Source organism: Hesperophylax consimilis, chromosome 25, assembly GCF_061612785.1.
Source record: "Hesperophylax consimilis isolate HC1 chromosome 25, BYU_Hcon_1.0, whole genome shotgun sequence".
Taxonomy (NCBI): domain Eukaryota; kingdom Metazoa; phylum Arthropoda; class Insecta; order Trichoptera; family Limnephilidae; genus Hesperophylax; species Hesperophylax consimilis.
This window is the reverse complement of record NC_142860.1, coordinates 13,614,947-13,640,821: the sequence shown is the minus strand read 5'-3', so window position 1 is coordinate 13,640,821 and position 25,875 is coordinate 13,614,947. Positions and strand designations below refer to the sequence as shown.

At 32.1% G+C, this 25,875-nt stretch overlaps 1 protein-coding gene across 1 annotated transcript in view; it reads right to left on the bottom strand.

The window, feature by feature from the left end:
• Positions 1-25,639, bottom strand: part of LOC149411558 (5-hydroxytryptamine receptor 1-like) — a 347,084-nt gene extending 321,445 nt beyond the window's left edge. The window contains exon 1 of the mRNA XM_089646875.1: positions 25,608-25,639. The gene's annotated coding sequence lies outside the window, so the exon portion shown is untranslated. The remainder of the gene's footprint in view (positions 1-25,607) is intronic.
• Between the last annotated feature and the right edge of the window lie 236 nt (positions 25,640-25,875).

Sequence of the window (25,875 nt, the reverse complement as noted above, 5' to 3'; positions counted from 1 at the left end):
AAAAATACCTGCAGAATTCAGAAATAAATTGAAATTATGAGAACTCTTGTCAATTTTATCAGAAATATGATGAAATTTACCTCATAAGGATCAAAACACACTAAGTTTATCTTGAGCTGCGTACTACGCAAAATACGCGACGCAAAATACACCATAAGTATTGTTGGAGCCGAAAAATATGCAGAATATATATTAAGTCGCGTAAAAAAGCCAGTCAGTGTGAATTCTGATTGTGCGTGAAGTGAATATGGATCCACTAAAAGTCATGGCTATATTTGAAGCAAATGCGCATGAGACTTCTTGGCCCTATTACGCGCGGCGTAACGAATTTGTATGAAGCGCGATGTTTTTTTTAAATTTTTTAATTTGGTACAATATTTTTTACATTTAAAGTTTTCCAGTAATGTTGGCCTCACTGGGTGGCTTGCCCGTGCTGAGGCCTTCATTTTATAATAACGATGTACACGCGTAACGCGAAATGAGCTGCGTAAGATACGCTCAGTTTGTTTCGGCCCTTAGGGCAGACACGACAGTACAAAGTACACACAAGTACAAAGTTAATTAAATCCCTTTGATATATTTTGACTTACAGCAGTGTAGTTGTGGGAGGACGTAATAATGAACTTAAGTGAAAAGTATTATGGCTTAAAACCATATATTAATATGGATGCACAAATGATGATTCTCAATACATAAGTTTTATTATATATTATGATACGCAGAATTAATAAATCGTCATTTAAAAACTATAAAAACCGTTAGAGACTTAAACGCCCCGTGATTGGCGACGGGTTATCAACTTATGAACTACGGGTCAGTTGCTCGCGTGCATTAAAATGCGAACAATTTTGTACAAAGTTGACTCTCACACTTTAGCACTGAGATATACACATTATTTCAAAAGATTTTTTTTTTAATCTTGTTAAATATTTAAATTGATTTCATACCGAGCCAGTGAAGCAAGTGAAATTATTGATGTTACTGCTACCCGACAAAATCAAAGTACGCATGACGTCACGCGTACTCCGCCAGATGTCGATCGATTGGGCGGGCTTTGAAAAATACAAACTTATTATAAATATGATTTAAAATTACTTTAACTATGAAATTTATTTATTTAATTAAACGCCATAAAATGGCTTTTACAATAGAGTGATTAGAGAACAAGTAATGCGTACACAAAAATATTATTGCAAGTGATACAGTTTTTAATAGAAGTGCAGTTAAACAATACATAATTAAAAGAAATATCTACTAGTGTAGTAATAGTTGAATGACTACTAGGTTTTTATAAGACCTGACATAAATCGAGTTATGAGGTGTTTATGATAATTAATAGTAATTAATATAAAATAAATTTTACTAAGGCCTATAATGTTATAATAACAGAGAATATTTTATTTTAACAAAATATTAATATGTATAAAAAAGTGAATTTTTAACGTAATCTTGCAAAATATTATAATAGGATAATTAGTTGAGTTTATTGTTGCCTTCAAAATTAATTTTACTTGGAATAACTGGGCAAGAATAGCAATTTGGCTTTAGTAAAACAGGGCTGTCAACGATTTTATGATACTTTTGGATAAGGAATAATATTTTTTTAATAAAATGGTTTTATTATTATTGTTTTGTTTCCCGATTATGCACCGGTGCCGAAGGGATTAACTGAGAAGTGTATAATTTTGTTAAAAAATTATCTGGAATTCCTTATTATGAGTATCACTAATCTATTTTTGTTATGGCGTCGATCTTATTCTTCAACAATTGGAGTGGAATATATTCTCAGTGTTGCCATGCTAAAAGACCATCATTCAGAATCAAAATGATGAACATGGCTTTAGTCAGGTTAAACTAAGTTCGTTTTAATGTTTAGTATGAATTATATATTATATGACAGTCGCATTCAGTTAATTTGTAACGCTTGCATAGGATTCATTTTGAATATGGAATAGCGCTCTGTTTATACGAGTATATGGTAAAATTATAATACAAATTTGTCTTACTTTCTCATGAAAAGAGAAAATCGACACTGAAAGGTTTTCCATCCAAACAAACAAATTAGTCAAAAATAATAAGGTGGGTGCATAAAGGGTTAACGTTGCAAACATATTAATATTGTATTTAATAAATTCTCAGGCGAAGAAACAATAAACTATTCAACGCCCATTTAATTTTAATATTCATTGGATATTATTTTTAATGGTTGAAATCTTAAAGTCTGGCATCTGTTCATCGTCTCCCGCAGGGTAGGTTATTCACAGCTTCAAGGTCACTAAAGGTCATTAATACAGAATATCTAGAAAATTTCATTAAATATCCCGAAACTCCCCAAAGACCCTCATTGCTCATAGAATAATTTAATTACTAGCTTCTAGCTCAGGTATAAAATTAATATATATAATTTATTCACATAATTAGTTTTATTATTTAGGTTATTTATTTTAAGTTATTTAGAGTAAAGCGCGATTGAGGTAAAACAAAATTACTGACCCAAAATTGTTCAAGTGTAAATTCATTGATTTAATTTTAATTATTTATTTATTCATTTATCTGATAGTATTATTGTCCTAGCGTCTGGACGATGTAGGCCCTCTGATTGGTCAAATTAAAATTGTCTGTTTCGGGTAAATTCAGTTAACTTGAAAATTAAGACACGATTTCACACTAAAATAGGATCTCCTCATAATAATACGAGATTTCTTCGAAAGCATCGTTTCTGCTCATATAATTTTTGGATAATATCGAAGAAAATATGTTTTAGAAAGTTCATAATCCATTGGATTAATTACATTACAATGAAAATTCTCCACAGTTACGTGATTATGTTTGACGTTTATAAAAATTCACGCGTTTCTTCAATATGGCCGACACGCACGGCTATAGATGGCCGACAGAGCGCACCTCTGGCGGTATAAAAACGAACCAAATGCCTGGCGCGAATATTTAAATATGCAGCTCACAATACTTGACTACTTACCATTAACAAGCGTTTAATAAGAAGATTTCTTCTGGAAGCTTATCACTTTGTAATGGCATTTTTCATTATTATTTTTTTTTTTTTTGCTTATTAATTATGTCTGATTTTATATTGACATGTTTTCTAATTTCTAAAATTTCTAAATTATTTATTTGCGATGCTTTATATCCTGAGTGAGGTATTTTAAGACCTGAATTTTTATCGAAAGTGTGATCATTATTCCAAAGATGATTTGCAAACTCAGATTCACTATTTCCATTTAGAGCCCTGCGATATTCTTTAGTTCTGACTTCAAAGTTTCTATTGGTTCTACCTTTGTAAAAGAAATTACAATCATCCCAATTGAGTTTTTAAACTCCTGATTTTTTTAATGATAATCCCTAATATCATCGCACAATTACCCTCCTTTTATTCATAAACATGGGTACAATTAATCAATAATGTAATAATCTATTATTTAAGTCAACTTTGTTATAACTATCTTTAATTGTGACAAACTAAACGATATTGATTCAACTTATAGACATTGACGGTTGTAACACATATTTAAGCACTGCACGTCTCATATGAGCTAATTATATTAGGTACGATAACAGTTAATATCAGTTGTAGACATGTTGTCAATAATATTGTTTCATTTGAAATAATCCATCACAAATACGTAAAATTTCATTTATTCAAACAACTGTCATTCTTATTATGCGTAAATTTAGCATGTAATTATTAATTAACTCCTTCCTGTTCCGTGTTTTAACAATATATATACTCACCCTCTCTCTGTGAATGTCCTAATATCTATCTATTAAATGTAACTGTTGTTAATATAACTTAAAATGGGCGAAGCCTAATCAAGAGCCGCCCACAGGGCCTAGCAGAAAAAAACCCGCGGAGCGGGTTTTTAACTGCTAGTTATTACTCAACGCCCTTTTTCGTAGCTTTTACATATGAATATTAAGAAATATACATTATTTATTGTACATAACTGAAATGATTCATTCACAAACATTTATATTTGTTTAAAGATAAATTGAAGATGTCCACTGACTTGGTTTAATTGTTTCCCTCCATTAGTATTCTGGGCAAAGAGGAATACATATGGTTGTTAGAATTATATGTTATAATTATTATTTTGGAATCACTTAATGAGTAAATATCTCAAATTGTTATATAATTAAACGAAAATATGAAACAGAAAAAAAAAAAAAACGGTCGCACTTGGTAATCGAACCGAGGACCTTCGCCTTATCGGAGCGCTTCTCTACCAATTGCGCTAATGAGACTCTATTCTTCAGCCATATTTAATTATATTATACTTTGAATAAGAACTACCAACATTATCTTCATTTCTATTGGCTGCTATCTTTATGTATACCAGCAATATTCAACTCGAACTAAATGCAAACATGTATATTTTTATTACTTTTTTATAATTTTGAAATCGTGTAGTTTTAATTAGAATATTATCTTTGTAAATATCATATATTTCATCGTGATTAAACCCACGCAAAAAAAAAAAAAAATTTAAATTTTTAAAAATATAATAAAAATAATTTACTATTCTAACTAAAAATAATAATAACAAAAGCCCTAATTGGCTTTTACATGATATATTTCTAAATATTTACTGAATAATAATTACGTTACTTTACCGCCTGTCCGAATTAGTTCAAACACACTATTCGAAATTTGAAAATGAGTCTTACCCGTAAATTCAAAGCAAATTCGAGTTCTAGATTCATTGAACCGGGAATTATAGATGTGCAAATGAAATTTGTATTTTAATAGTACATTACCTATGTCAAAATTATTGACTAGTTTTACCCCCCGGTTTTGCATAAGGACTTCAGATATCAACACAAGGATTTCAGACATCAACATAAGGACTTCAAACATCAACATAACATACCAGAGAGATAGATACTCTCAGTGTCGCCCTAACGAAACAACACCATTAAGAACCTAAAAGCTCTTTTGAATCGCATTAGCAAGGTTTTACCCAACCCCTCTGTTTTCTGTCTCTTTCCCCCCATTCCTTAAGAGGATCAGCTACGCGGACTTCATTCATACGAAACTTAAATTTGGATTTGAAGCCAAAATACTTGATTAAATTATATTTTTTAATCAAAAGGTAGAAGTTGTTTGTGTTTCAATTTATAAAATATAGGCCATGAAATAAATCGTATTTAGAGACAACTTTGGCAATTAGTTGAGAACTAATGATAAGTATTTAAACAACTAATTTTACCCCACATTCCATGTAAATATCGCTTTTTTTCTAAAATATTTCTTGATCAAAAAGATAACCGTTCAATATAGCCGTTGTACGGTTTACTGGTACTTGTACGAATACGACTCATCAAAAAGAAAACCGTTCAATAGAGCCGTCGAACGGTTTACCGGGACTTCTACGAATACGGTTCATAAAAAAAAACCGTTCAATAGAGCCGTTGTACAGTTTACCGGGACTTCATCGTTCGACGTTCATCAAAAAGAAAACCGTTCAATAGAGCTGTTCTACGGTTTACCGGGACTTGTACGAATACGGCTCATCAAAAAGAAAACCGTTCAATAGAGCCGTTGTACGGTTTACCGGGACTTGTACGAATACGGTTCATCAAAAAGAAAACCGTTCAATAGAGCTGTGGTACGGTTTAACGGGACTTGTACGATTACGGCTCATCAAAAAGAAAACCATTCAATAGAGCCATGGAACGGTTTACCGGGACTTGTACGAATACGGCTCATCAAAAAGAGCTAGCTCAATTGTGCAATCGTACACCGCCAATGCAGGTACACAGATTTTTTAAATTTTATTATTTTCAATGGCAATGTTTGAAGATAGTAGATTATGGTAAAAAAATTACCTCTTTTACCGTTTTATTTTGTTAAAAAAACACCTTACGCATATTTCTAAATTAAAACTTGAGTGTTAATAATAATGTTTAACTTTCGTAATAAATATTCTCATCGCAATCCTCAAATATAATTAATGTTTTTATTACATTCATCTTCATCATATCAGTCGTCATCTTTGGGTATGTTGTGTGGAGGGTCTTTTTAGGGAAAGGAAGGAGAAAAAGTTCTGGGAAGGAAAAATGTTTGAGGGAAAGGTAGGAATCTGTGGGTCAATGTGTCCATGAGTGATGGACGTATGAATCCATACCTTCCACTGCGGCAAAAGGCGATGGGTCGAGAAAGTCTGGCTGGAGAGATCAAAAGATCTCCCACTATCTCTCTAGCTCAATTGTGCAATCGTACACCGCCAATGCAGGTACACAGATTTTTTAAATTTTATTATTTTCAATGGCAATGTTTGAACATGATATATGTATCTCTCTTGTATCTTTGCACAAAGAACATTTTCCTCCAATTGTGAAGGTATTAGTTGGAATACAAATCTTGCTATTCATAACCTGTGAAAGTTTATTTTTCAATATAAAGTATTCCATTTATATTGAAAAAAAGGATAAAGCTTTTTAGGAAAGAATATACCTATTTGAAAAAAAATATATTTCTTTGCCAAATATCGTGAATAATAAATGGTATATATTCAACCCTTGCCTTATCGCTGTCAGCTTCCGCACTTCCTGTTTCCGGTCCCCTTTTATGTCTACAGGGTGAGTGGAAACACAATGTGGTATATTCATCCAGCCTTCTGATTGGTGAAAACCATATTTCACTACGTTTTTATACTCTATTCGAAGTTTCTTCGATTATTTGAGGCGTGGTAAATTCATACAAATTGAGCGAGTGTCATTATCAAAATAATATATTATTATGATTTAAGATTGATCAAAGTATTTGTTTGTTTGACGGGTTTCGTTTAATATTAATGCGTATAAAGCTTTGCTTCTAAGAATGAAGAAAAATAACTGAAATAATGAAACAAGATTTCTTGGATATTAGATTTGTTACGTTATAATACATTGCGTCAGCTAGATTACCACGTTGCCATTGTAACATAATAACAATGATCATATTATAGAATTATTATTTTTATAGAATTTGGCATTCTCAGACTATAAAAATATTACCATTCGTTATTTCGGCTACTGGCATTATACCTAGCTCTCGTTTTAGGCGTATTAGATCTATCAAAAAATTTATATATAAAGATGCAAAAGTCGGTCATTTTTAATACAATTAGGATAACGAAAGATTTTTTAAATATTTATGTTGAGGGATCAATAGGATTTATAGGCCCTGTTAGAAGTTCTACTGAGCCGAACCCTCTGATATGAAAATATCTGGAGTCGGTGAATTATTTTCCCATTCTCTGTTGAGTTGACGTTTTGTTCTTGTATTGTTTTGTATTTATTTTGCTTATATAATGCACGTGCATAATGTTGATTGACTAGATGATCATTTGTGGAAAAGTGGGTGGAAGGGTTTAGTTTTTCCAATGGGGAAGATTTAACCCGGACAAAAAAATCGGAAGCGTTAATTATGCCAATTGTGCCATTGTAACTGTTAATATAAGTTAAGAACAACAAATACCATAGTGTGAGGTAGGAGATAGATAGTATTGAAACAACATTAAAATGTCACAAGAAATCAATTATTTGCAAGGAACAAAACATCGATAGTTTTAATTATAATTTATGATTAAAATTTAACCAGAACATGGGACTCATAATTTAGGATAGATAACAATATCTCAAGGTGTGTGCTGCGAACGAAGATCACCAGCAAAGTTGGAATTTAATGGTAGCAATTTTATAAGAAATGATGACAAAGGAATACAACGATTATAATCTGACCTGTTTCATAAAAGGGCGCCATAGATTGGAACTGCAAAATTTATAAAGGATAACGTGATGAAAGGCGATTACAACAGCTAGCTAACAGGAACAATATGTCCACCAGATTCTTCCCATAATGTCGCCTGAAGAAATCGCTCCAATCCTTCCAGATGTAAAGTGTTTCCATGACCTTCGCCCGTTTGGTACTGGCTTCCTCGGTGACCGTCAGTGGCGCTGCTGCTCCGATCAACCATAGACCGAGAATGCCATAGAGAGGTAGGCGGTCTGAATATAGAGTTATGGATAAATTAACCATAAATTTAGCGGGGCGAAAGTGAACTGATACAGATTGATAACATTACTGCTTGTTGTGTAATAGTGTGACAGTATCTTCAGAAGGCAAAACATATATCACGCTGAAAGTTATATATTTGCAAGAACTTCTCAATTTAAGAGGCAGGTATAGGTACCGCCGCCCCAGGAACCATTTATTGGATAACTAACACCCCTGACATTGTCACCCCAAGTTTTATGCAACGTTTGGTGACTTACCAGAGGTGACTGAGTTCGCGGGGTGAGGTTGGCGGTGGATGCGTTTGCCCACCTACTGCGTGGTGGGCCAGATCAAGAGAGATAGTGGGAGATCTTTTGATCTCTCCAGCCAGACTTTCTCGACCCATCGCCTTTTGCCGCAGTGGAAGGTATGGATTCATACGTCCATCACTCATGGACACATTGACCCACAGATTCCTACCTTTCCCTCAAACATTTTTCCTTCCCAGAACTTTTTCTCCTTCCTTTCCCTAAAAAGACCCTCCACACAAAATACCCAAAGATGACGACTGATATGATGAAGATGAATGTAATAAAAACATTAATTATATTTGAGGATTGCGATGAGAATATTTATTACGAAAGTTAAACATTATTATTAACACTCAAGTTTTAATTTAGAAATATGCGTAAGGTGTTTTTTTAACAAAATAAAACGGTAAAAGAGGTAATTTTTTTACCATAATCTATTTTAAAATGTCATTTAAAACTCGGCTTGACTGAGTATTGAAAATTCCTCTCCAGGAACTGGAATCGTCAAGTCTACCAACCTAGCCAAATGCCGATCGGTAGGACCGAAATTTATTTCGTATATTATCTGCTGTAATGCACAAACACTGCCCGTGTTAAAGTCTATGATTGCCACCAAAAGCTATGCAGAAAGCAGTGTCATTGTAAATGAGTCTATTTGCCGAGTTTCAGCTCGATCAGATGTCAGGAAGTGGGTTAATTTCCGCTTCCAAGATTTGCATTAATCTACCAAGAATAAAATACTAGGATAAGTTCTACATGTCCATATGGTGCTGCATGAACCTCGGATAAGTTCCACATGTCCATATGGTGCTGCATGAACCTCGGATAAGTTCCACATGTCCATATGGTGCTGCATGAACCTCAGATAAGTTCCACATATGTACATATGGTTATGCATGAACCTCGGATAAGTTCCACCTATCCATATGGTTCTGCATGGCCCTCGGATAAGTTCCACATGTCCATATGGTTCTGCATAAACCTCGGATAAGTTCCACATGTCCATATGGTTCTGCATGAACCTCGGATGTTCCACATGTCCGCATAAAGACAGAGATAACTGAGGATTATTTCTTTATTTGTTCTACTTTATTAATTTACTTTGTTTGGTGCAGCGCAAAGCACTTTGTTGCTACTGTCGAACATGGAAAAAATGTAAGTAGGCAATACTCGAAACTTGCTTATTTCTTAAGCCGTTTATACTCCGGTATTTAATCTTATAGAGCTATTGTAGAAATGCTCCCAGTATTCTGTATCTCCATACAATTGAAGTTGACAGAGAGACAGAAGCTGGCTTGTTAAGCCCCACGCGTCTTAAATCTATTTATCTCCTGGCAAGCGTTCATGGGATTTCAGTTCCCAACAGTGTCACGGTAAATTAAATTAAATTGGACCCCGTATACTAACTGTCAGAGATAATGGGATTCATGTATGTAGGTACTCATACAAATATCTGATTCTTTCTGCTGGTAGCTGATGCTGTTAAGATTGACTAGAGCTTTGAAGAAGGTTGTTTCTTCGACACTAAATAATAGAATGTAAACAATATAGAAAATAGGTCAGCAAAAAATAGGACATATAAAATCAAAGAAAATATTTTAAAAATTACTTTTCCGAATTGTACGAGTTAACCTATCCGCAGTGAATATATATATTTTATTTCTACTTTATTTTTTATTTAAATATGTTCAAAAAATATTTAATTTTTTTTTCTATATTTGTTTATAATTGACACTATTTAGTTAAATTAGTTTATCTTATTTCTTATTTTAAAGAAGTGAGTTGTCTATATTATTTCAAATGTACTAAACGTAAACGTGATGTAACTTTATTTATTTTATAAATCTAAACCTTGTACAAACAATGTACAACAAATACCTACTTAACACAACTGTATTACATACATTTATATTTACTTCATGTATAAGCCCACTGTGGCATAAATAAATAAAACAATATTTTCATCTAAGTGATCAAAGGGAGTCTATATAATAATGCGTTGTCGATTATACGATTAATATTATTTGTCAAAAGTGTGTATATGTCAGTGCTGTTTGTGTGAAATGTCGGTGTGAAATAGTGTGGTAGTAGAAAAGCATGTAAAAAACAGTATTCAAATATATTTTATGAATAAAAATTTTTTTTTTTAAATAATGCAAGTTATTCAAAATAAACTTACGAAATTTATCGTTATTCTAGGATAAAATATTGGAAATCTAGAGTGAGCCTCAAATAAAAACATTATAAATCTAGTACTAACCTCAAATAAAATATAGGAGATATAGTATTACCTAACTACTTTTTTCAGAAATTACTTAGTATGAATGGCTTTAAATTCGGCAATAAGTTGCAAAGAAAGAAAACACACACTAAAATTGTACACTTGCACAATACGGCAAAAATAAAATAATGTAAATATCATTCAATTTAGAGACTACGTGTCTGTAATACGAATTCACACTTCATAAAAAAATAATATTATAAGTTTTATTAGTAAGAGGTGCATTGTTAACATTTATAACTTTAAATCCGCCTAAGTTCACATGGGAGTCATACTCTAAAATGATAATATTTTGATCCGCTGTAGTTTCCTTTATTTAATTGTAGCTGATGAAAACATGTACAGTTTTATAAAAGCATGGATTTTAATAATATAATGCCATAAATTCTTTAAAAGCTTTTCATCAACTCCCACTTTGGGTGTTATTCCCGAAATTTTTCAAGGATCTAATCTTGGCCCACTCTTGTTCGAAGTGTTGATTAATGACTTTCCCAACTGTCTTAGCTCCAGTTATCTTCTATACGGTAGAAATCGTAATCAAATAGTTTCCAATATAAAATTGAGTCGGGTCATGTCAAGAGTTGGAATAATATAAGAGGATATTATATTATACAATGTGTGAATGTTACGTAATAACGCATTGAGTTATATAGGGATAGATCCTCTCTGCCTACCCCTGCCGAGAAGACGTGATGAATATTCAATTAGGCAGAAAGGTTATTAGGTAGTGAGTTAAAGACGAAAGACAATAATGAAGTTATATAAGAGCGTGTAGGGTTATCTAGTGCCTCTTCATTATCTGAGATGAAACTTTGTGTTAATTACAATACAAATTTTGACTGGTCGTCACTTTAGTTGGAAAAGTTCTAACTGACCTTTGAATGCAAAACCGTTTCTTTGATCATTTCAACATCTAAAATAATTTTCAGATTCATCTGCGTTTTATTTCCGTAGATACTTCGGAAAGCGGAGTTTTAACATCAAGTTTTTAAAGCTTCCATTATTTTAAAACGATCTTAAGTAAAGTTTGAACCATAGACTAAATTAGACTAGACACGGCATATCCATTTAAAAATAACCCCAACACAATTTTGGTTTGGTTCACGTGCACATTTATAAAAAGGCCCACGCACTGTGTCGCAGTGCGAAATGGGCACTTTGCATTGCGTTTTACCTTTTGTTGGTCTATTTTGCTTCTCAGCTATGCTGGGCAGGTTCATTTTTTCAATCACAAAAATAAACCAGTTCCAAATATTTAAATTTGAATTATGTCCATATTACAACACCTCTGACAACAAATTCTCCGTGGTTTCACTTACGAGTTTGAACGCTTGTACAAGGATTTTAAACAGAGTTGGGTTGTTAAGTTCATCTCCATTTTTGTGACGTACGCTACGTGGCGTTATTTTAAAAATGAATTTAACTAGAGAGGGCTTATCTAGTATAATACATCAATGGCTTGAACCTTTGCTATAGCCATTTTGCTTATATCTGACAGATTATTGTTTTTACGAGGTGCAGTGTAGTTCGTCACTTTAGTTGGATAGGGTTCTAACTTCGCCTTACCATGTTCTAAGATGTCAATGTTTGTGTAAGGTAAATTATAGGGAGTTTACATCTCCCAAAAATAATGACAACATTACTTTTACCCACATTATTGTGAGGCTGGCATCATTGTAAACCTGCGCGCGATGCCTCGCGCGGCAAATAATTCATTCTGTCTCCAGCGGTCTAGCCGACGGTTTGGCCCTATAATCTCCTCTAGCGTACGCGATCTGTTTTTGTTCATAAAATTATTGTAACGTGAGTTTTGTTAAAATAAAAAAACTAAATTGGAAATATCCAAATTCTCTTGGATTCTGCGGATTGGAGAACCACAGAATCATTCAGCCAACAACCCATTTAAATTGGCCATAATTACAATCCTCTAAATTTTTAAAGACGGTTTCTCTTAATCTATTTAACATTTTCTGATTTTGATGTTAAATCTTGTACAAAGTGATTTAGTTTAACATATTTCAAAAGACAATATTTAATAAGAATGTGGTCGTATCTTGGAATGGCATTAGGGAAATAAAGTTAAAACCTTATGCAATGAATTATTCCCTAGCTGGTTGAATATGGTTCTATCTGCATGTTAAGGTATGTTTTATAATGACAAGTATACATCCTATTTTAATATTTTCCATTTAAATAAAACACTTTACACAAGGTTTAACCACAAAATTATAAATTGGTATAAAGATGATGTGAAATCGTCTTTGCAAACTTTGTCACCTCATATCTCAGAATTTGGGAAAGAAAAGGTTAATAATACAGTAAAATCTTAAACGTACCAGGCACTACCTACATTACTTATACATTACAGTTAGTTTCCGAAAATCGATACAATAAAAAAATATGTTCCTTTTTAAATAAAATTGTAAGAACACGCTACTTGTATTTCTTAATATTTTTTCTTTCCTAGAAATCATCCCCCGAAGCAACCGGTGGCCTTGTACCTATGTATTAATATTAATCACTCCCATTCTGTGCCCTGAGGTACCCACTGAATTATTCAGCCTACTTTAGCAGAGACCTAACCAAGGATGCGACAAAAATGACGGCATTAAATTTTATGAATTTCTATATATATTTTTTAAACTGAGATAATATATAAAGATTGCGATAATTAACCAACAACCTGAATACTTATTTATTGCAAATGCATTGAATAAAACTTTTAAATCTATATTTTCATAAGATAATTTAAAATAAAATAATTAACTAACTAACCGTTTCCGATCTCCACATTTCTCTCACAATCATACACGGTTTTGACACACATACGCCTCAGGGATCTCATTTCTACAGCATTCAGTCTTCTTTCATCCTTTCTTTGCCAGTTCCATGCCTCACTTGCGTACATCAGAGTAGATACTAATTCTTTGGACAATTTTTTGTTAGCGCCAACTGCGTTTAGTCCTCCATTAATGGAGTTACCTGCTTTTACCCTTCGTTCAATATCTCTGTCAGCTTGCCCATCTCTCGTTAACATACTCCCTAAATATACAAACTCGTCCACCTGCTCCAAATATTTCTGATTCACAACTATATTGCACACTGTTTTCGTACTCTCTCTTTCAAACATCATTACTTTAGACTTACTTAAATTCATCATTAAATCATTCTTCATACATACTTCGTTCATCCTAGACATGAGAAACTGTAGATCTGACATTCTGTTAGCAATCAGCACCGCATAATCAGCATACAACATGCAACATACTCTCAGATTACTCAAATTCGCGCCCAATCCCACCTCTACATCTATTCTTGCATACAGTTATCCGTGTGTAGATTGAATAACGATGGTTACATTACGCAGCCCCAACACCTTTTGTGATATCAAACCAACCAAAAAAAAAAGTTTAATTGTGAATATAAAACTAAACGAAGGAAAAAGAGAAGTAACTAATTTACCATGAGTATGAAAATAGTTTATGGTATATATTATATAGTGCTTACTTTTTAAACAATGTGTGTGAACATGTAATGTTTTATCATTTGAAAAACATTGAACAAGCTAGATACATCATGCCTTATTTTTTTACGGTAGTGAATACTTATTTCAAAGCTCCATTGCTCGTGATGGACATTACGTTGCGGTATATAAATTTTTAAATCAACTATAAAAGTTTTTCGAATTTCATGACGCAGTGTAAGAGTTATTGCTGCTTCATAAACAATACTATTCAGTCGTTTTTTTTTGTGAATAGTTAGATTAAATTATTTTCTAAAGATTTGAAAAATTTCTAAATGCGCATTAATAATTTAAAAACGATATTTGATTTCTATTTTTGATACTGACGATTCGTGGTGGAAATCTATTAAAATATAGGGTTTTACAATAAGAGGTGTTATTTTGAATACCCCGTTATTTCGGTAGATGTTACCTTTGAAGCTGTTATTTTTTGACTTTTGACAAGTAGAAACTACGCCATTAATAAAAATGGAACGATACATGCTTCATCGACGCATTTAAATTATTAAAATTCACTTGAGTGAATTAAATGCAAATCATCTTGAGTGATGAGGCCAATTTCCACCTCGGTGGCTTACGGTGAATGGATTGCGCTATCGAGAGATGATTAATGATTTTTATGGCTGGAATTGGATGGTATTGATCTGGACAACGTTTACTTTCAACAAGACAGCGCTACATGCCACACAAGAAACGAAACCATTGATCTTTTACCATTGAACATCAAAATAACACCTCTTATTGGAAAACCCTGTATTATAAAAGAGGTTTTAATACTTTTTTCCACTACATTGAATTTTTAACCGTAACCGGTTTCAGCATGTTAATTTTTTTTCAGAATCATAAATAATCAAAACCAAATATAGAGGTTTATTTTTGGGATATTATGCCAAATTGTGCTACCTCCTTCATTAGGCAACGTTTCGGACATCATTAGAGTGTCTATAATCAGGGCAGATGTGTAAAAAAACCATACATTTGATATTATATAGTTTATATTTGAACACGAATATTTTCGGAACTTAGAAAAAGTCGTAAAATGAAAATGTTTTAAAAAATTGGTTTAAATATAAAAGTATGGTACGCCACTGAATTCTGACTCTTCTTAGTTACTTAACAAAGCTGAAGCTATTTTTCTTTGACACTTTTCATTGGAAGTTTTTCTTTCTTCAGCCTTATTTTAAAAGTAAATCCGCGACTGTCTTTCATTCCAAATTGAAATTATTTCAATTTATTCAAACAGTTTCTTCCAGTTTCTCTGTTATACGAATATTATACAGGGGGACTCATACCTGATGCGAAATATTTATGGATAAAATAGAGAAAGGCATGAACAGCCTAAAATAATTATGTATCATTTGTGAAACCACCGATTTCAATAAAATTTTATTTAATTGGCTATAGACTCCATAACCTAATAATCGACCTGTAACGCTGTGGAAAAATCGATATCGGGGGGAACTTACTATTCAAGCAAGCTGGGAGTGTGTTATTTTTCAATAATACATTTGTTTTGATAATGATTTTGTACATAAATGATTCACACCTTATAAAAGACAATAGTCGTGCAGTTTTCCGTCATTTGCAGGTGAGGTAATTGATTTTGAGGTTTTGTTTTTTTTTAAGTGATTTAATCTCAATAATGATTGATAAATGACAAACTTCATTTTTTTTTAACTGGTCACCGGTTATTTGCCATTTGTCACTGGTCACCGGTTATTTTTGTCGCCTCTAGCGCTTCCTTCATTTTTTTGCGTCAAGTAGTCAGACGCCCTGTAACTTACATAGCTTGCTCCCGAGAAAAATCTATTCGCTGAACGTTTAGGCTAACAGCTTGTCAAATGACGATAAAATTATTTAAACGTTTTTACTCAGCCATCTGCAGACAGAAACTGATGTCATTTATTATCAACGCAAAGTGTTCAACATGAGCTTAAGAAGAATATTACAAGAAAGAAAACGGAAGAAATGGATAATAGACCTTAACCGTTAGCACGCTAATATTAAAAACAAAACTTGCATTGCCATGAAGGGTGTATTAGTTACACCACGCATTTAATCATTTTAATACCATTTTATGCCACTCTTAGTTTATGGTGATTACATTGTGCAAAAGTCTAATCCTATTGTTTTATTAAATAACTATTATCTAAAGCACTTATTTTTTTCAAATCTTTATATCGAAATTCATTAATGGCTACAAAATCAATAATTTTTTAGTTTGTAAACAATATTTTAAGCACTTCCTGGTACAATACTATTAAAATAGGTATTGGACAGAAGCCTAAACAAAATACCACACTTTATAATTAAAAATTATTTTTGTAACGTATTTGTAAAATATTGATGATATTTGAAATAGGAGCTCACGAAAACATAACCGTATAGTACGAGATCTAAATTACACTGGAAAAAAACAACATCAAGAGGAAAAAAACAGTGTTATCATTATCTAAGATCTGTTTTAGAACTTTGATACCTACTTCACACTAAATATTAAATAATATTGGCGCAGCCGGTATTTTTTCATGTTGCACAAGTGATGCGAATTGCGCTTTACCTTATATGCAATAATTATTTATAACGTCAAAGGTTACTTAGGAAAATAAGTGTATTGCTGAAAATGGGTTGTGTTAACCTTTACTTTTTCCCAAAAAGGCAGACTATGCTCATTTCATTATGCTAAAGCTCATCGTTCGAGAGTTTTGCCGCTTCAAACAAGCAGATATACTTATAGTTGAGATTACATTTTCGCAAAAAACAAATTCAAACAAAATGAATCCCATCCGAGATAACTCAGGCAGAAAATAAAAATATCCTGCCCTCAGCACAAGGGGCACCCCACTTTACCGGATAAAAACCATTAAGGAAGGTTCTACCTGTAGATTTTAAGGTTTCCCAAAAAATGTACACCATTAAGAAGTAGCTACTTCAAAGTTTCATCGGCCCTAAATCTGAAGTGTTTCGAGTCCTGTATTCTAAGAATTATTTTATATTCAAGAACTTTCAAGCTATTGTGGTGTATGACTAACGTGAATACAGTCTACAGACAATTGATGTTTTGAGAATATTTTTCGAAAGCTTCTTAAGTGGAATATGCTTTTCGCAATATTGTGTACGGTGAAATTTCATCTAGCGTCACTCAATACCGGGAGAGCCTGCCTGGCCTTTTTCATATAAAACTTCATTTTGAAGTTGAGGCTAAAATATCCAATAAACTGAATAAATTTTTAAAAAAGATGTCAAAAGGTTCAGCATATTATATGTAGTATGATCGTTAGCTATTTTATTTATTTGTGTTTTAATATGCCTCGGATAATATGATTTTGGAGACAATTTTTTATTGCCAAGTTGACTATGTCAACATGGACCCAAATTTTAATTAATACACGATAAATTTTTATGCTAAATTAAATCAGTCGCTTGCAATTTAAATTTAAGCCAATCAAAAAAAATTTCCATTCCTTCGAATTTTAAATTTCTTCGTAACATTTACAAAATAAGTAGGGAAAATATATTTTTTTTAATAATAATTATCATGAAATCACAAATAATTGCCAAAGTTATATAGCATCTAAAACCGTGAAAACCAGATACGTGCTTTGTGAAGGGTTAATAGCCTATATCGTACAATTTTAAATATAAATAAATAAAAAAGCTCACATCCGTTCTCGATATTTGCTAAACCTTTTCATTTAAAATTTTAAACCAGTTTGGTTGGGTTATATATCCAAAAATCCAAACCTTAACCATATATATATATATATATATTTTACATCAACCCCACACAAGAGGCCGTGAGGAAAATAACTTCCCTGACGGCTTATGTTATCTCATGGGATGTTCGGTGTGGGGGGTTTTTTTAAAGGAAAGGAAGGAGATGAAGTTTTGGGAAAGTAAAAGATATGAAGGTTGGGTATGAATCAATGAATAATTGTGTCCAAGAGTGACGGACATATTAATTTTATTCCTTCCACCACAGCGGAGTGATGGATTGACAGATCATTTGGAGAGGTCAAAGGATCTCCACAAACCATCCTCTCCCGATCTGGCCCGCCACGCAGCTGGTGGGCAGGCGCACCCCGAACACACCTATCCTGATGAACCCACAAACCCCTGCTAAATCACAAAACGTAGCGAACCACTTGGGGTGACCTATGGCAGAGGTGTTGGTTATCTAATAAATGGTTCACAAGACGGCGGTACCCAAACCCGCCTTCGAAATTGAATTATTGCCATTTACGTAATTTGTATAACCGCATGGTATTTTTCCCTTCAAAATCTTGCAAAATAACATTACTGACATATTCGTCATATAAATCCGTCTACAATTTATTTTACGAAAGTTGGTGCAAAATTGAATCTGATTAAACAAACGAGTATATTTAAAAAAATTGACAGATAAGTATTTTATTCTTCATAAAGTGAAGAGCTGAAAAAAAAGAAACGTGTTTATTCGTAATTTTCGTTTTTAACTGCTTTTATGCTGTGTGCTGATAACTTATGATTTAGAAAAAATGCAATTTTACAGTGAAAATAATTTTACCTATAAAATACGCCAAATATGAAAATAATTTAACCTAAAAAATACGCTCAAAAATCCAATTTTACAGTGAAAATAATTTAACCTAAAAAATACGGCTAGACTTTTTATCACATGGTTATCAATGTATATCAAACTCAAGCTCATTTGGGTAGTGCCAACCAAAATATATATTTACGGGATTAAATTTAATAAAGTTAACTTTATTTAAAATTATTTTTTATGCAGCTTTCATTTCGACGGTTTTGATTAAGTCCAAAAACGTATAATGAAACCCAAATTCATAGTTTATAAGGCCTTTTTTTGTAAAAAATCACCTCGAAGGCGTGTGAAAGCGTGTTTTAGTCTTTATGTAAATTAATATATTCAATAAAGGTGAACGTTGAATGGAGAAAGGTAACGCAAATCTGCCTTCTTTATTCGTGATTTAAATTCATTATAAGTTAACCGAAACGCGTGACAGCCTATGACAAAGGCTATATTTGAAAGAGGAATTTGAGAATCTATTCACATGTTTCGATGGAAAGCCGCAAGAGCCAATGTTTGTTTTTCAAACTTCACGAGGTCTATTTTGAATTCGTTCTTTTCGGCAAGTTTTAATTTAAAAAAAAAGCGATTGTCTTGTTAGTGTTACATTGGCCCCTTTTCTCGAAATCTGAAGATTCTTTTGAAATTCGGTAGATATCCCAATTTCTCATGCGAAATCGTATAAAAACATACATCGAAAAACTGGCATTGGCCCTTTTAGAAGCAAACCACGGTATTAATGACAATTAGGACAGCTTAAGTCTATTTCATGATTTTATATCGTAGATATTGCAAAAATATTTTATGTCTTTGTGTAACGTATTGTCATTAAATGTAAAAAATCTATTAAATAACAAATTCTTAATGTTCAGCTTCTTTCATCCGAAACGCGTCCTTCACTAAAACATTAAATATAATGTTCCCTATACGCGATATTAATTCCCCAATTCGATTAATAGCGTTGACCTCGATATGTCAGAGGGTTGAGGGTAGAAGAGAGGGTGGAACATCCCCCTTCCTTTCCACAGTGTAATACTGCAACAAAAGCAGGTCTACTTTAGGGGAATAAATAGGTCAATATGTAAAATTAATGTCGAAGAAATACCGCATTTTCTTACACAATAAAAATATATTCTTTGGCAATTCGAGACAGGGGAAATTCAATACACCTTTTGAAAGTGATATAAAGTGATTCAAAGTGATGAAAAAACTTTCTAACCTAACATAACCAAGTTGCATTTAAAGATACACTGTTATTTTAACAAATTAAACACCAGAACAACATGTGTTTTTAATAATTTTCGGAGATTACTTTGCGATTTTTTTCTATCGATTCAATTTCATATAATTAATTAAAGTTTTGGCATAACAAATGTAAAAATATTATCTACAAAAAAATATATGTTATTTTTTAAACTTAAAGAGAAATTGTATAAATTGGGAATGCGGGGGCTTGAGATTGAATTGAATTGACTTAGTACTGGGTTGCCCAGTACCTTAAAAATATAAATGACAGTAAATTCCCTTTTATGGAGGAGAAAAATACTTGCAAAAGTAATAAATAAGCATATTTATATCGATACAATATTGAATACTTACACATAATTTGATATTTTTAACATAATAAATTAACTAAAAAAAATATTTGTACATAATTAGAAAAAGTTTTCAGAATCATTTTGAAGTAAAAATTACCGTTCACAACCTTCATAGCATCAAATTTAATACTGCATGATAGTAAATACACTATAATCTTTCTGAAATTTATTTAATTGCATTAAGGTACTAATTTTCTATGTTTTAATATTTTGTGGGTGTGTAAATATATTATTATTTTCTTCCTAAAATAAAAAAAAATATATTTGACCTTTTGGAAACCCACTGTTACGGAAATTTGATACTACTGTTTGTATGGAACAACATCATTGTGGCCTTAATGATCTCAGTAGTGAATTATTTGCCATAAATGAACACAGATGAAAATGAAAACAGAAAATGTCAAAGTAATTTGCGAAAATGTTTATTTATGATTGTCAACACAATTCATGAGATTTTGTTACGCGTCTCATTAAAGTAGGTATTTCAATTTTAAATTAGGGAAAAACTTAAATGGTTACTAAAAACATGTTTTGGTATAACTTTGCAAAGAAAATTGATTTATTTTGACAGGGATAAATATAATACCGATATTCTTAAAAGTTATTTTATTGTATTTTTCATGGAACACACCATACATAAATATGATTTACGTTCTGGCGCCTGTTTAAACAGGTAAATTTATTTCTTTTTGGATTATGTTAGTGTAAATATAGGTAGGTATTGACAAAGCCTATATAATCTATCTATTTACCTATTATAAGATAGTATCAAAAATATATTAAAGTAGAATAAAGTAGAAAGTAGAATTTTTATAGTTATGATGAATTTTTGCACACTTGACGTTCAAAACAAGAGGATAATATCATTAAATAGAAAACAGAAAAGATTTACCGCCACAAAACTCCGTCTTGTCAGACACTCCTTGCTTCATTCACATTGATACATCGTCAAATACACACTTTTCTGTTATTCGGTAGTTTTGACACAATTTGATTCAAGTATTTAATTCACTTAATCCTGCCATGTCTCCTCGGGCGTCTTCAACTTCTATTACCAACTTTGGCGTATTTGTATATTTTATCCCGATGTTACTTACGATTTTCATCCTCTAATAGGTCCAATCGAGTCTATTCCATCATCTCATTCATTAGACTTAAATCAGCCTTCTGTACTTTAACCTCTACCAATTAATAAAAGCAAAAACTAAAAAATTATACCCGGAGTTTTGCAACCAGTTTTTAGAAATCAGAGGTAGAGAGTCATTTTTCTCTTGTTTCGTAGGTGTGAAATTATGCAAAACTTTACCCACACCGGAAAATTCTTCTTTTTATTGATATAAAGATAGACGGAAGACTCTATTTACTAAAAGAAAATGAAATTCTTTAATGCTTTCGTTAAGCAAATACAAAAAATGTAATCGTTACATAAATCAAATATATAATTTGCTGAGGCACAAATGTTACTTCCAAATTGCTATAAAATTATATAATGCCCTTCCTATTGAAATTAAACACACCAAGGATAGAGAAAAGTTTAAAAAAGACATCAAATGATGGCTAACTTAACATGAAGATGAGGAAATCATTAAATTTATGAAGTAACCTCAACGCAACCTACAGACAACAAACATAAATACTTTTTGCTATTGTATATTTTGTGGGAACCAATAAATTAGAAGATGAGGAAATCATGATCAACACAAATACAACAAACTACAGTCCACCTCGGAACAGGAATACTTAGTGAGAAGGACTGAGAACAAACTACATCACTTTATATATATTTTTTTACTTTATATTGTATCATTTTTACTTTACTTTATATTGCCGTTAAATAAAAAAAAATGGTAAAGAACTTAATTTGCCACATTATACCATAACTGAAAAGGTTTCGTAATTAGGAGAATTCGAACTTTAAAGCCGTTTTTATAGGCCTGATTTTTGTTTTGAGCTTATTATTTTTTGAGCTTATTATCTTCTTATTCAAAGTATGATACAGTTAAAAGTGACCGAGGGGAATAGGGTCCCATTAGCTCAGTCGGTAGGGCACTGTCCCGGAAAGACAAGGGTCCTGGGTTCGAGTCCCAGATGTGACCGTTTCCTTTTCAGATTTTTCTGTTTCAGATTTTCGTTTAGAAATCACTAATATTGTCTTCAATATTTCAATAATTTGTAATAAAATTTGTGAATAAACGAAAAAATGGCGTTGAAGTAATAAAGTGCGTGGAGTAATTGAGTTACCCCTCATGGAAATATTAGTTATTAATCTGAATCTTGGTTTGCCGAAGGTTAAGGCGACTAATAACGGGGGGTTTGCTCAAGGATAACATTTTAATGAATTCCGAAGATTTTTTAATGTTAATATATAAAAAAAATTAAACCGATCCATACAGATATTAGTTTTTTTTTATATTTAAGATTAATAAAAACAGTACCTTGTTTTTAAAATGTTTTATTTAAAATGGTATGAAAGTTTGGTAAAAAGTTTTCCAACTTAAATTAGCGATATAAATATATAAAACTTCTCGAGGGATTCCTTTATAAATATCTAAGATTTTAGCAATAAGATCATCAAAAATAATTAAAATAAGCTCCATGGAAAGATTAATTTTCCAGGCCTGCTAGGGCACACTCGACCACAGATCTGTCAATTACTTCATCACTTATGTCGTTAAGATTCAAACTTTATTTTAGAAATTTGCTAGCGCAAATTAAACCTCAGGTCTATCCAACACACTAGAGACACGCGTCGCATATTTTTGTGCATGGCTTTTTCACTAACGTCGTTCAGATTCTGACTTTATTTAAGAGTATTTTCTCGTCTTAAAATAATGCCCAGAGCCATAAAACAACCTCATTCCAACGCATTCGCCCTACTATTTTGTATTGATCAAATATGTATTATTGTGAACCAGATTCTCATGGTATGTTAAATGGTAAACTGTGCATAAATACGTGAGACTCGCAATTCGCTACCTCCAACTTCTGTGTTCCGTGCCCTGTACAGGTATAACAGCCGCTGGCTGAACTATTACAGTAACATAATCTGAGATACGTCATATCACGACAGGTTGCATGTCAAATGCAGTTAGAGTAGAAGGTAATGTTAGAATGGTACTGACTCTGGTATAATTTGTGACATATATTTAGAATTGAGTTTTCAAAATAACTTAAATTCTCATTTTTTATTTTAATCATGCAGTAAATGCATGGATGTTCCCCTGAATTTATTTGAGCTGCAAACTGCAGGGTGAAGATTTCTCCGATGATACTCAACTTTCGATAGGAAGGGAGAGAAAGAATATCATATTATACGAAGGCTTTTGACAGATGTTGAGCGATTTGTGGTCAAACCATGTATAAACCATGTGTGAGAAATGTGGAGATTGAAGAATGCGAGGCTGATTTAAGCGTTACGAGTAAGATGAAGAAAGAGACGCTCCGTTAGTTTGGACATATATAGAGAATGAACGGGGAAAATAGTGTTAGGAGATTATATTTTATTTTTATTTTATTTTAAATTCATAAACGGCTTTACTGCCTTTTATAAATAAACATATAATAGAGTACAAAAGTAAGAAAAATAATATCATTACATAATAGTAGTTTTAAACTTTAAAATAACATTCAATTATTTTGTGTATCACAACCAAAATTAACAAAAAAAGAACAATGAGAAATATCATCATTTTATTTCAACATGTCTATATTGCGTATATAAAGTTACATTATGGAAAAATAATTTTTGAGTGCATGTTTATATTGCGCTAATTTTAAGAAATAAATGTCGACGATGTTAGCATGTTCATTTCCCAAAATGTGTAATCGACTGATTAGTGAGTAATAATGTGATAATGTATGTGTGTTATTATAGTAGAACGGTAGAGTCAGTCTATTGTTAGCGCGACCAGGGCAATGAAATCGTATTAGTTCTATTAAATCAGGGGTATCCAGGACCGAGTGAATTATTTTATATAATATTAATAGATCACAGATTTTTCTGCGATCTGATAAATTTACGAGATTAGTCCAGTTCAATAACAAATTTTAGTCCACGGATTCGTTTGGAATACCTAATTTAAAATTTATATACCTAAGGAATTTATGCTGGACTTTTTCAATCGCTTGAATATGGATATTGTAATGTGGAGCCCAAATCGTAGAGTTATATTCCAAAATGCTTCTCACTAGCGTTATGTATAAAATGCGAATAATATATGACATGAAAAGGAAGGGAGAAGAAGTCGGGAACAGCCAAAGAATACATGGCACGATGAAGTGAATCAAATACTTGAGTCAATCCTTGAAAAGAGTCAGAATAACAGAAGAGTATGTATGAGACGATGTATGAATGTGAATAAGGAAAGAAGTGTGTACCAAGACCGAGTTGTTTGGCCTTCCTTCCTATCTACCTAACCCCGAAGATAGTTATACTATACACAGATAGTCAAATCCCACAATATTTGAAAGATAATTGCAAATTTAATTAGTGGCGATATACAAGTATAACGTTTATATGTTTCACAATTTTTTTATTTTTAAGGAAAAAAATTATCAGATCTGATATTTATGTTAAATAATAATACACTCCGCCTCGGAGCAGGAATCTCTAGTGAGGAGGACTGTGAATAATGTATTATTATACTATGTACTGTAAATATTCGAATAAAAAAATATGAAATAAAATAAAAATCCATTATTTGTTATTTTACAAGCAATAATTATTCGCCTGAAACACTCATCCACATTGAAAAATCTCCTGATAAAAGATACATGATGCCAACGGGACTCGAACCCGTGTCCCTTCGATTTCCGGTCGACAGCTCTGACCACTGAGCTATGGCGGCTTATCTCTTATCCGCGAAATAATTCAATATATACTAGTGTTTCATTCAACAATTACTGCTTGTTACATTTTTTCACCTGAAAACAACCAACTTTATTTTATATGAGAAAGGCATTGTAAGTGCTAACTCTCTCACTAGATGGCGTCGAGACAAATTGTCTACATTTTTTAGGTGAAATACTAGAACTTGTCAAATATTAATTTGTGTCAAGTAGGAAAAATAATCAAGTTATTTATATTGAATATATTGCATTAAAATAATTAAAGGGGTTGCGGAAGTCGTGAAACTAATAACTACCCCAGTAATAGTTACATATTTTTTGAAGAATTAAATTTAAAAAATGTACTGAACTAAGCAAAATACAACTAATCACAAAAATTTTTCCTCTCACGAAAAATGCTAACCCTTCACTGAATTGAGTAAATGTTGAATAAATTTACAATAAATTATCTAAAAAAAAGGTATTATTTTTATTACTTACCACTTTGATTCGGCGCGTTTCCCAACACCATTCTGAAACAAATAAATAATATTAATTAGAAAATTGCTGAATAAATTATCAAAATAAGGCTAACCTTTGCCAACACGTCTTGCAATTATTTTAACACAACTGAAATAATTTTTACTTATCACGCTATGACCAGGTTTAAAATAATGTTCTTCGACTTATCTAACCGTTTATCAAAACACGGTTAAAATGTTGGGATAAATGGGATTTAAGAACAAGACTCAATAATAATTTCTCAATC